Source organism: Triticum aestivum, chromosome 5A (genome assembly GCF_018294505.1).
Source record: "Triticum aestivum cultivar Chinese Spring chromosome 5A, IWGSC CS RefSeq v2.1, whole genome shotgun sequence".
In the NCBI taxonomy this organism is placed as follows: domain Eukaryota; kingdom Viridiplantae; phylum Streptophyta; class Magnoliopsida; order Poales; family Poaceae; genus Triticum; species Triticum aestivum.
The window spans coordinates 663,737,766-663,747,208 of record NC_057806.1 but is presented as its reverse complement, the minus strand read 5'-3'; positions in this window follow the sequence as shown (position 1 = coordinate 663,747,208).

The following is a 9,443-nucleotide window of genomic DNA, read 5'->3' as shown; positions in this document are numbered from 1 at the left end:
GGATGGCTTGAACAGCCTTTCCAAAAAGATGTTGGGGGGGACTACATCGCGTTTTGCGCCGATGCGTGCCAGGACATCTGCCGCCTGATTATTTTCCCGGGCTATATGGTGAAATTCAAGCCCCTAGAACCGAGCTGACATTTTTAGGACGGCATTGCGGTAAGCTGCCATTTTTGGATCCTTGGCATCAAAGTCTCCATTTATTTGGGATATTGCGAGGTTCGAGTCCCTGCGCACCTCTAGGCGTTGGATGCCCATGGATACTGCCATCCGGAGACCATGTAAAAGGGCCTCATATTCGGCTGCGTTGTTGGAGTCCGTGTACATAATCTGTAGTACGTATTGAACTGTGTCTCCTGTGGGGGACGTCAAAACGATGCCAGCCCCCAGTCCGGCCAACATCTTGGAGCCGTCGAAAAGCATGATCCAATTTGAATATGTGCTGTACTCTTTAGGGAGTTTGGCCTCCGTCCATTCTGCGACGAAGTCGGCCAAGACTTGCGACTTGATGGCTCGTCGTGGCTTATAAGTTATGTCGAACGGGAGGAGCTCAATGGCCCATTTTGCAATCCGGCCCGTTGCGTCACGGTTGTTTATAATATCGTTAAGTGGTACTTCCGAGGCTACTGTTATTGAACACTCTTGAAAGTAGTGTCGTAGCTTCCGGGATGCCATGAATACCGCGTACGCAATCTTTTGATAATGCGGGTACCGTGATTTGCAGGGAGTGAGGACAGTGGACACATAATAGACCGGCTTTTGAAGGGGGGATTTGTGTCCGTCCGCTTCTCGTTCGACGACGAGCACTGCGCTTACAACCTGATGTGTTGCCGCAATGTATAATAGCATTGGTTCGCCGATGTTTGGCGCGGCCAGGACTGGGTTTGTTGCCAGTATGGCTTTTATTTCGTTGAGTCCGGCCGTGGCTGCATCCGCCCATTTGAAGTGTTCGATGCGCCGACGGAGGTGGTAAAGGGGTAGGGCCTTTGCTCCCAAGCGGGAGATAAAGTGGCTTAGAGCCGCCACGCATCCGGTTAACTTCTGTATTTGTTTGAGGCCTTTTGGGATATCCAGTTGTGACAGAGCTCGGATCTTGGCTGGATTTGCTTCAATTCCTCCACCGGATACAATGAAGCCCAAGAGCTTTCTGGCTGGAACACCGAAAACACATTTTCCCGGGTTGAGCTTGATGTCGTATGTTCGGAGGTCATGAAATGTGAGCCTCAAGTCGTCTACTAGAGATTCAACATGTCTTGTTTTGACGACCACATCATCTACATATGCCTCCACTGTTTTGCCGATCTGGCTTGCCAGACATGTCTGAATCATGCGCTGATATGTTGCGCTGGCATTTTTGAGCCCGAAGGGCATCGTGTTGAAGCAGAATGGCCCGTATGGTGTGATAAATGCCGTTGCGGCTTTGTCTGGTTCTGCCATCTTGATTTTATGGTAGCCAGAATACGCGTCGAGGAAACACAACAAATCGTGTCCTGCGGTAACATCGATAATTTGATCGATGCGGGGGATGGGGAAGGGATCCTTTGGGCAAGCCTTGTTAAGGTCTTTAAAATTGACACACAGGCGCCAGGATTTGTCCTTCTTTGGTACCATCACCAGGTTTGCTAGCCAGTCCGGATGTTTTATATCTCTAATGAATCCGGCCTCCAAAATGCCAAAGAGCCTGTTTGACAGGTTTGAATCCTGTTTGGATATTTAAGCTGTGCTCGGCCAGCCTGCGTGGGATTCCTGGCATGTCTGAAGGGTGCCAGATGAAAATGTCCCAGTTCTCTCGTAGGAACTCTCGCAATGCGGCGTCGACATCAGGGTTTAACTGTGCCCCATGGAAGCTGTTTATTGGGGTCCGTTAGATGGACTTGGAATTTGACTATTTCGTCCGCCGGTTTAAAGGAGGTGGACTTGGATCTTTTGTCGAGTACCACATCGTCCCTATTCACCGTAGAGCGCAGCGCAGTCAGCTCCTCAGCCGCCAGGGCTTCGAATAGTGCCTCGAGGGCCAGTGCGGCTGTCTTGTTTTCGGCACGGAGTGCTATGTCCGGATCACTAGCGAGAGTGATGATCCCGTTAGGCCCGGGCATCTTGAGCTTCATGTACCCGTAATGGGGTATTGCTTGGAAGATTGTGAACGCTTCCCGCCCTAGCAGAGCGTGATAACCGCTGCTGAACGGAGCCACCTGGAACGTGACCTCTTCGGACCTGTAATTATCCGGCATGCCGAACACCACATCTAGTGTGATTTTTCCTGTACAGCGCGCTTCCCGACTGGGGATTATTCCTCTAAAGGTTGTGCTGCTTCGCTCAATGCGGTTCCAGTCTATTTCCATTTTTGAAGGGTCTCCTCATAAATGAGGTTCAATCCACTGCCGCCGTCCATGAGTACCTTCGTAAGACGAAAGCCGTCCACTATTGGACTGAGGACCAATGCGGCTAGTGCTCGGGCTATTCGGAATTTAGGTTCATCACTGGCGTTAAAGGTAATAGCCGTGTCACTCCATGGGTTTATTGTTGCTACTTGGTAGACTTTGGCAAGGCTGCAGAGTGTCCTTTTTCGCATATTATTTGATGCGAAAGTCTCAAAGACTATTAATACCATATTGGTGTCTCTGGGGTGGCTTTCTGTGGCCTCCGGAATTAGGAGATTTTCGCCAATTTTGGCCACCTGCCGGAGTATCCAACATGCTCTGAGGCTGTGAGTTGGTATGGCGTCCTCTGTACTGTGAATTTTACAGGGTCCATTAAGCCATCCTTCCAGTACGGTTCCATACCCTGTAGAGGGTTTTTGCTTTTTAGTGCTTGACCCGGGTGACTGGTGATGATGCACCCTTTTATTTCGGACTGGGTTTGTATTCAGGGCCGGATTGTCCCAAAATTTTATTTCGGTTTTCCAGGCGCTTTCCATCGCACAGTACTTTCGTACAATGGACGCCAAGTCAGCGAAGCATGTAATATCATGGCGACTTATGGCGTTGAGTATTCCCTTATCCGTGCAATTATCGCAGAAGATTGAGATCGCGTCTTCCTCACGACAGTCCCTTAGCATGTTCTTAACTAAGAGGAATCTGGCCCAGCAATGATCTACTGTTTCATCGGGTTCTTGCCTGATTTTGGATAGACCGCTTATGTTGGGGTGGGTGGGTGGAATTAAATCCGAAGCCTCACCCCATCTAAGGCTCAGAGGCCAAGGAATTTCTGAACTCGAAAATTTGGATTCCTGGATGTTGTCTAATGAATCCAGCCCATCGCGTGACTCTAAGTTCCGGTCTTGAGTGATATCCTCCCCTCCGCGGGTATCCGGCTTGGAGGGATCAGGAATCCAGACGTAGCGAGTCCTTAAGATAGATGAAGGGTCGCCGCACTGTCCCTCTACCACGGCAACATGATGGGTGACTTGGGGAGAGTTAATCTCTCTCAAATCGGTTTTAGGCCTTATCTGGTCGTAATCCGTAGCGACTCCCAGGGCATCGAAGTGATCCAAGAGCTCGTTTATGGAGGAAAGCTCCATTGGATCTAACTGCTCGGCAAGTTCCGAGCTGACATGAAGATTGTTTTTGATGGCTCGAGAGGTCATCGTCGGGGTAGAAGCCGAACAGGCGGTCATAAGAAAACCACCTAGCCGGAGGGTTTGGGCAACAGCCAAAGCTCCCTTAGCAATGGTGCCGTCTTTAAAGACGGGGCGAGGCATCCTTCCTGATGGCGACGACACAGAGGAACTCTCAATTAAAGCACCAATGTCGGTGTCAAAACCAGCGGATCTCGGGTAGGGGGTCCCGAACTATGCGTCTAGGCCGGATGGTAACAGGAGGCAAGGGACACGAAGTTTTACCCAGGTTCGGGCCCTCTCGATGGAGGTAAAACCCTACGTCCTACTTGATTAATATTCATGATATGGGTAGTACAAGAGTAGCTCTACCACAAGATCGAGGAGGCTAAACCCTAGAAGCTAGCCTATGGTATGATTGTTGATGTGTACGTTGTCCTACGGACTAAAACCCTCCGGTTTATATAGGCACCAGATAGTGTTAGGGTTACATAGAGTCGGTTACAATGGTAGGAGATCTTCATATCCGTATCGCCAAGCTTGCCTTCCACGCCAAGGAAAGTCCCTTCCGAACATGGGACGGAGTCTTCAATCTTGTATCTTCATAGTCCAGGAGTTCGGCTAAAGGTATAGTCCGGCTATCCAAACACCCCCTAATCCAGGACTCCCTCACTCGTACTCCCGCATTTTTGGCCAAATGATTGGTGGGAGAGATCCTTATAAACGCCTCCTTTTCTTGTGCACAATTAGAAGTAGGAATATTGCATCTAGATTCAAAGTAGGGTTGTACCCGTTCTTCAACTCGGCAGATCCGCTCTTAGCATTACTACCGCTCCCCGCGAGCAGTACTACCACTTAGGCGGTTCTACCGGTCGAACAACCGAAACAACCGCTATCTCTGAACCCATCTGCACTGTTCTTCTTCTACTTACGTATGTGAGATTTATTCTTCTGATCTTGTGTATGTTTCTCTCATATTTGCTGGGGTATCTATGTGCTCTCTGTGTGCATTTGCAGGTGGCTCTAGCTCTCGTGCTGTTCAGAAGCCTCAGAACACCAAGAAGAGAGCCCGTAGGGGCAAACCATCAGATAACAGTGAGGATACTCACGAGGTTGTGATCCCTACCAAAGCCACTCGCCGGGAGAAGACTGCTGCTGCCAAGCAGCGTGCTGCGTTGCCAATGCACAAGTGCAAGCTTACGGATTGGGAAAAGTTCCATTTCCAGGATGCCTACTCCGTGGCACCGCATCCTTGTTGGAACAACCCTTAGTTCCGGAATGCGTTGTAGATAAGGGTTGTGTCAGAAATTTTCCAGCACCACAAGAACAAGTTCACCCGGATGTGGTCCATTGACCTCGATCACTGGAGGAGCAACCCTGGTTACTTTGGAGAGGCTCTGGAGATATGTGAGGAGTTTGATTTGATCAAGCTCATGACTGTGAATTGTAACTTTGATGTGCAGCTCATTCATCAGTTCTATGCTACCGTCCAATTCGGCACCGATGATGCGCGTCACCTGTCCTTTATGTGCCGTGATGAGTTCTTTGATGTCCCTTAGAGAGCCTTCTAAAATGCTCTTGGCTATGAGGATACCGGGTTGGAAGGCCAAGGTGGTCTCCGTCCTCACGACCGAGCCCACCCCATGGACAAGGAGAAGCTTGCCCCTCTGTACATCCCGGGTCATGATATCGTGGGTAAGTCCAATGACCTTCTGTCAGTCTATGATATTCTACATTGTGTGTTCCGTTGTGTGCTGCTGGGAATCAAAATGATATTTATGGTTATCTTGTGGATTTGCTTGTGGCCATAAAGACCAAGAGGGGTTCCGGTGCCACTTTTGATGTCTCCAAGTGGATGTGGGAGGAGATGTACAATATGGTGTGGTACCGGAAGGTACCGATCTATGCTCCTTTTGTGATGCAGTTTCTGAACTCCGTTTGGGCAGTCCGTAGGCCAGGAGAACCTCTCACCACTCCGGCTAATCTCACAGAGCATGAGGTTAAGGTGTTGAGGAAGAAGAAGCATAAGACTCCTCATTTTTCTACGGGCAATCAGGAGGATGTGTTTGCTTCCTCGGACGATGAAGACTTTGAGTTCGGGCCTAGGGCCCAACCTCGTGGATTGAGAAGATGACTTCCAAGATCAAGAAGATTTTTTGCTTGCAGGACCATATTCAGAAGAAGCTCTACAAGGCCCATGTTGCTGAGAAGATGGCGCGTCGCAGGCAGATTCAGTTCATGAGGCACCTCAATTTGCCAGATGTGAAGAGTGGCTCCAAGAAGACCATCACTCCTGAGGATACGTGGTGCTTGGAGAACTGTCAGTGGTCTTTGAAGCGCCTGCTACCTCTACTATTCGTGGTCCTGAGGGTACTACCGCGGCGTCTGAGGAGTCTGAGGAGGCTGAGGAGCCTGATGCTGCTGCTGATGGTTCTGACGATTCCACGGTGGCAGGCGAAGAGAACTACTGAGCCTCGGGACGCTAGCTTCGCTCTTTTCCTTTTTGCTGTCTTGATGCCAAAGGGGGAGAGAACTCTATTAGGTTATGGGAGTTGCATGGGGGGTTCATTTGCCATTGCTGTCTTCAGTTGTTCTATTTGCTCCGCTTTCGCTTTCTAGTGTCTTGTGAACTTGTGTTGTGACCTTGTGCATGGTGTGAGACCTGCATCCCTTATCTCTTTTATCTATGCACTTCTCTATCAGTAGAGCTTGCGTGTTAATGGTGCCCTTATCCTTTGCTCTACGGTTCTTTTCTGCTTATATGTACCTTTTGTATTTTTTGTTGCTTCGCTATCACTGGTTGGTCTATAAAATCTAGGGGGAGCATTGTTCCTAGTGTGAGCATTTTGCATTCCAAAAGCAAACTCGAAATAGTGCTCACACTTAGGGGGCGCCCCATCTATATTTTCTAGATCTCCCGTTCTTTTTGAGTGGTTGTCATCATCCACAAAAAAGGGGGAGATTGTACGGGCACCTTCTGCCTTTCGGTTTTGGGGATGACGATGAAGGAAATATGCCCTAGAGGCAATAATAAATTTGTTATTTATATTTCCTTATATCATGATAAATGTTTATTATTCATCCTAGAATTGTATTAACCAGAAACTTAGTACATGTGTGAATACATAGACAAGCAGAGTGTCACTAGTATGCCTCTACTTGACTAGATCGTTAATCAAAGATGGTTAAGTTTCCTAACCATAGACATGAGTTGTCATTTGATGAATGGGATCACATCATTAGAGAATGATGTGATTGACTTGACCCATCCATTAGCTTAGCACTACGATTGTTTAGTTTATTGTTATTGCTTTCTCCATAACTTATACATGTTCCTATGACTATGAGATTATGGAACTCCCGAATACCGGAGGAACAATTAGTGTGCTAGCAAATGCCACAACGTAACCGGGTGACTAAAAAGATGCTCTACAGGTGTCTCTGATGGTGTTTTTTCAGTTGTCATAGATCAAGATTAGTATTTGTCACTCCATGTATCGGAGAGGTATCTCTGGGCCCTCTCGGTAATGCACATCACTATAAGCCTTGCAAGCAATGTGAATAATGAGTTAGTTGCGGGATGATGCATTACAGAACGAGTAAAGAGACTTGCCGGTAATGAGATTGAACTAGGTATTGAGATACCGACGATCGAATCTCGGGCAAGTAAAATACCGATGACAAAGGGAACAACATATGTTGTTATGCGGTTTGACCGATAAAGATCTTTGTAGAATATGTAGGAACCAATATGAGAATCCAGGTTCCGCTATTGGTTATTGACTGGAAGTGAGTCTCGGTCATGTCTACATAGTTCTCGAACCCATAGGGTCCGCACGCTTAATGTTCGATGACGATCGGTATTATGAGTTTATATGTTTTGATGTACCAAAGGTAGTTTAGAGTCCCGGATGTGATCACCGACATGACGAGGAGTCTCGAAATGGTCGAGACATAAAGATCTATATATTGGAAGGCTATGTTTGGTCATCGGAATGGTTCTGGATGAGTTCGGGCATTTACCGGAGTACCGGGGGGGTTACCGGAACCCCCCGGGGAGTCAATGGGACTTATTCAGCCTTAGTGGGAGAGAGGAGGAGGCGGCCAGATGGAGGGCGCGCCCCAAGCCCAATCCGAATTGGGTGGGGGCCGCCCCCCCTTTCCTTCCCTCTCTCTCTCCCTCTTCCTTCTTCTCCTATTCCTACTAGGAAGGGGGGAAACTTACTCCTACTCGGAGTAGGACTCCCCCCTTGGGCGTGCCCTATGAGGGCCGACCCTCCCCTCCTCCACTCCTTTATATACGGGGAAGGGGGCACCCCATAGACACACAAGTTGATTGTTTAGCCGTGTGCGGTGCGCCCCTCCACAGAATTCCACCTCGGTCATATCATTGTAGTGCTTAGGCGAAACTCTCCCTCGGCCTCAACTGGATCAAGAGTATGAGGGACGTCACCGAGCTGAACATGTGCAAATCGTGGAGGTGCCGTGCATTCAGTACTTGATTGGTCGGATCGTGAAGATGTTCGACTACATCAACCATGTTTCATAACGCTTCCGCTTTCGGTCTATGAGGGTACATAGACATACTATTCCCCTCTTGTTGCTATGCATCACCTAGATGGATCTTGCATGTGCGTATGATTTTTTTTGAAATTACTGCATTCCCCAACAGTGGCATCCGATCCAGGTCTATGCGTAGATGTTATATGCATGAGTACAACACAAAGGAGTTGTGGACGTGGGTATATATATATTGCTTGCTTTCACAAGTTGATTCTTGATTCACAGGAATGTTGGATGAAGCGGCTCAGACCGACATTACGGGTACGCTTACGCGAGACTGGTTCTACCGACGTGCTTCACACACAGGTGGCTAGTGGGTGTCAGTTTCTCCAACTTTAGTTGAATCGGATTCAATGAATAGGATTCTTTCTGAAGATCAAAAAGCAATCACTATACCGTGTTGTGGTTTTTGATGCGTAGGTAACAACGGTTCTTGCTAAGCCCATAGCAGCGCTACCTCTTGGGAACTGCGTTGGTTTTCCCTTGAAGAGGAAAGGGTGATGTAGCAAAGTAGCATAAGTATTTCCCTCAGTTTTTGAGAACCAAGGTATCAATCCAGTAGGAGACTACACGCAAGTCCCTCGTACCTACACAAACAAATAAGAACCTTGAAACAAATGCAATAAATGGGTTGTCAATCCCTTCACGGTCACAAACGAGAGTGAGATCTGATAGAGATAATAATAAGATAAATATTTTTGGTATTTTTATGATATAGACTGAAATTAAAGATTGCAAAATAAAGTAGATGGGAAACTTGTATGATAAAAGATAGACCCGGGGGCCATAGGTTTCACTATTAGCTTCTCTCAAGTTGCATAAGTATTACGGTGGGTGAACAAATTACTGTCGAGCAATTGATAGAAAAGTGCATAATTATGAGAATAGCTAGGCATGATCATGTATGTTGGCATCACGTCCGCGACAAGTAGACCGAAACGATTCTGCATCTACTACTATTACTTCACACATCGACCGCTATCCATCATGCATCTAGAGTATTAAGTTCATAAGAACAGAGTAACACATTAGGCAAGATGACATGATGTAGAGAGATAAAATCAAGCAATACGATATAAACCCCATCTTTTTATCCTTAATGGCAACAATACAATACGTGCCTTGCTGCCCCTGCTGTCACTGGGAAAGGACACCGCAAGATTGAACCCAAAGCTAAGCACTTCTCCCATTGCAAGAAAGATCAATCTAGTAGGCCAAACCAAACTGATATTTCGAAGAGACTTGCAAAGATAACCAATCATACATAAAAGATTTCAGAGAAGAATCAAGTATTGTTCATAGATAAACTTGATCGTAAACCCAC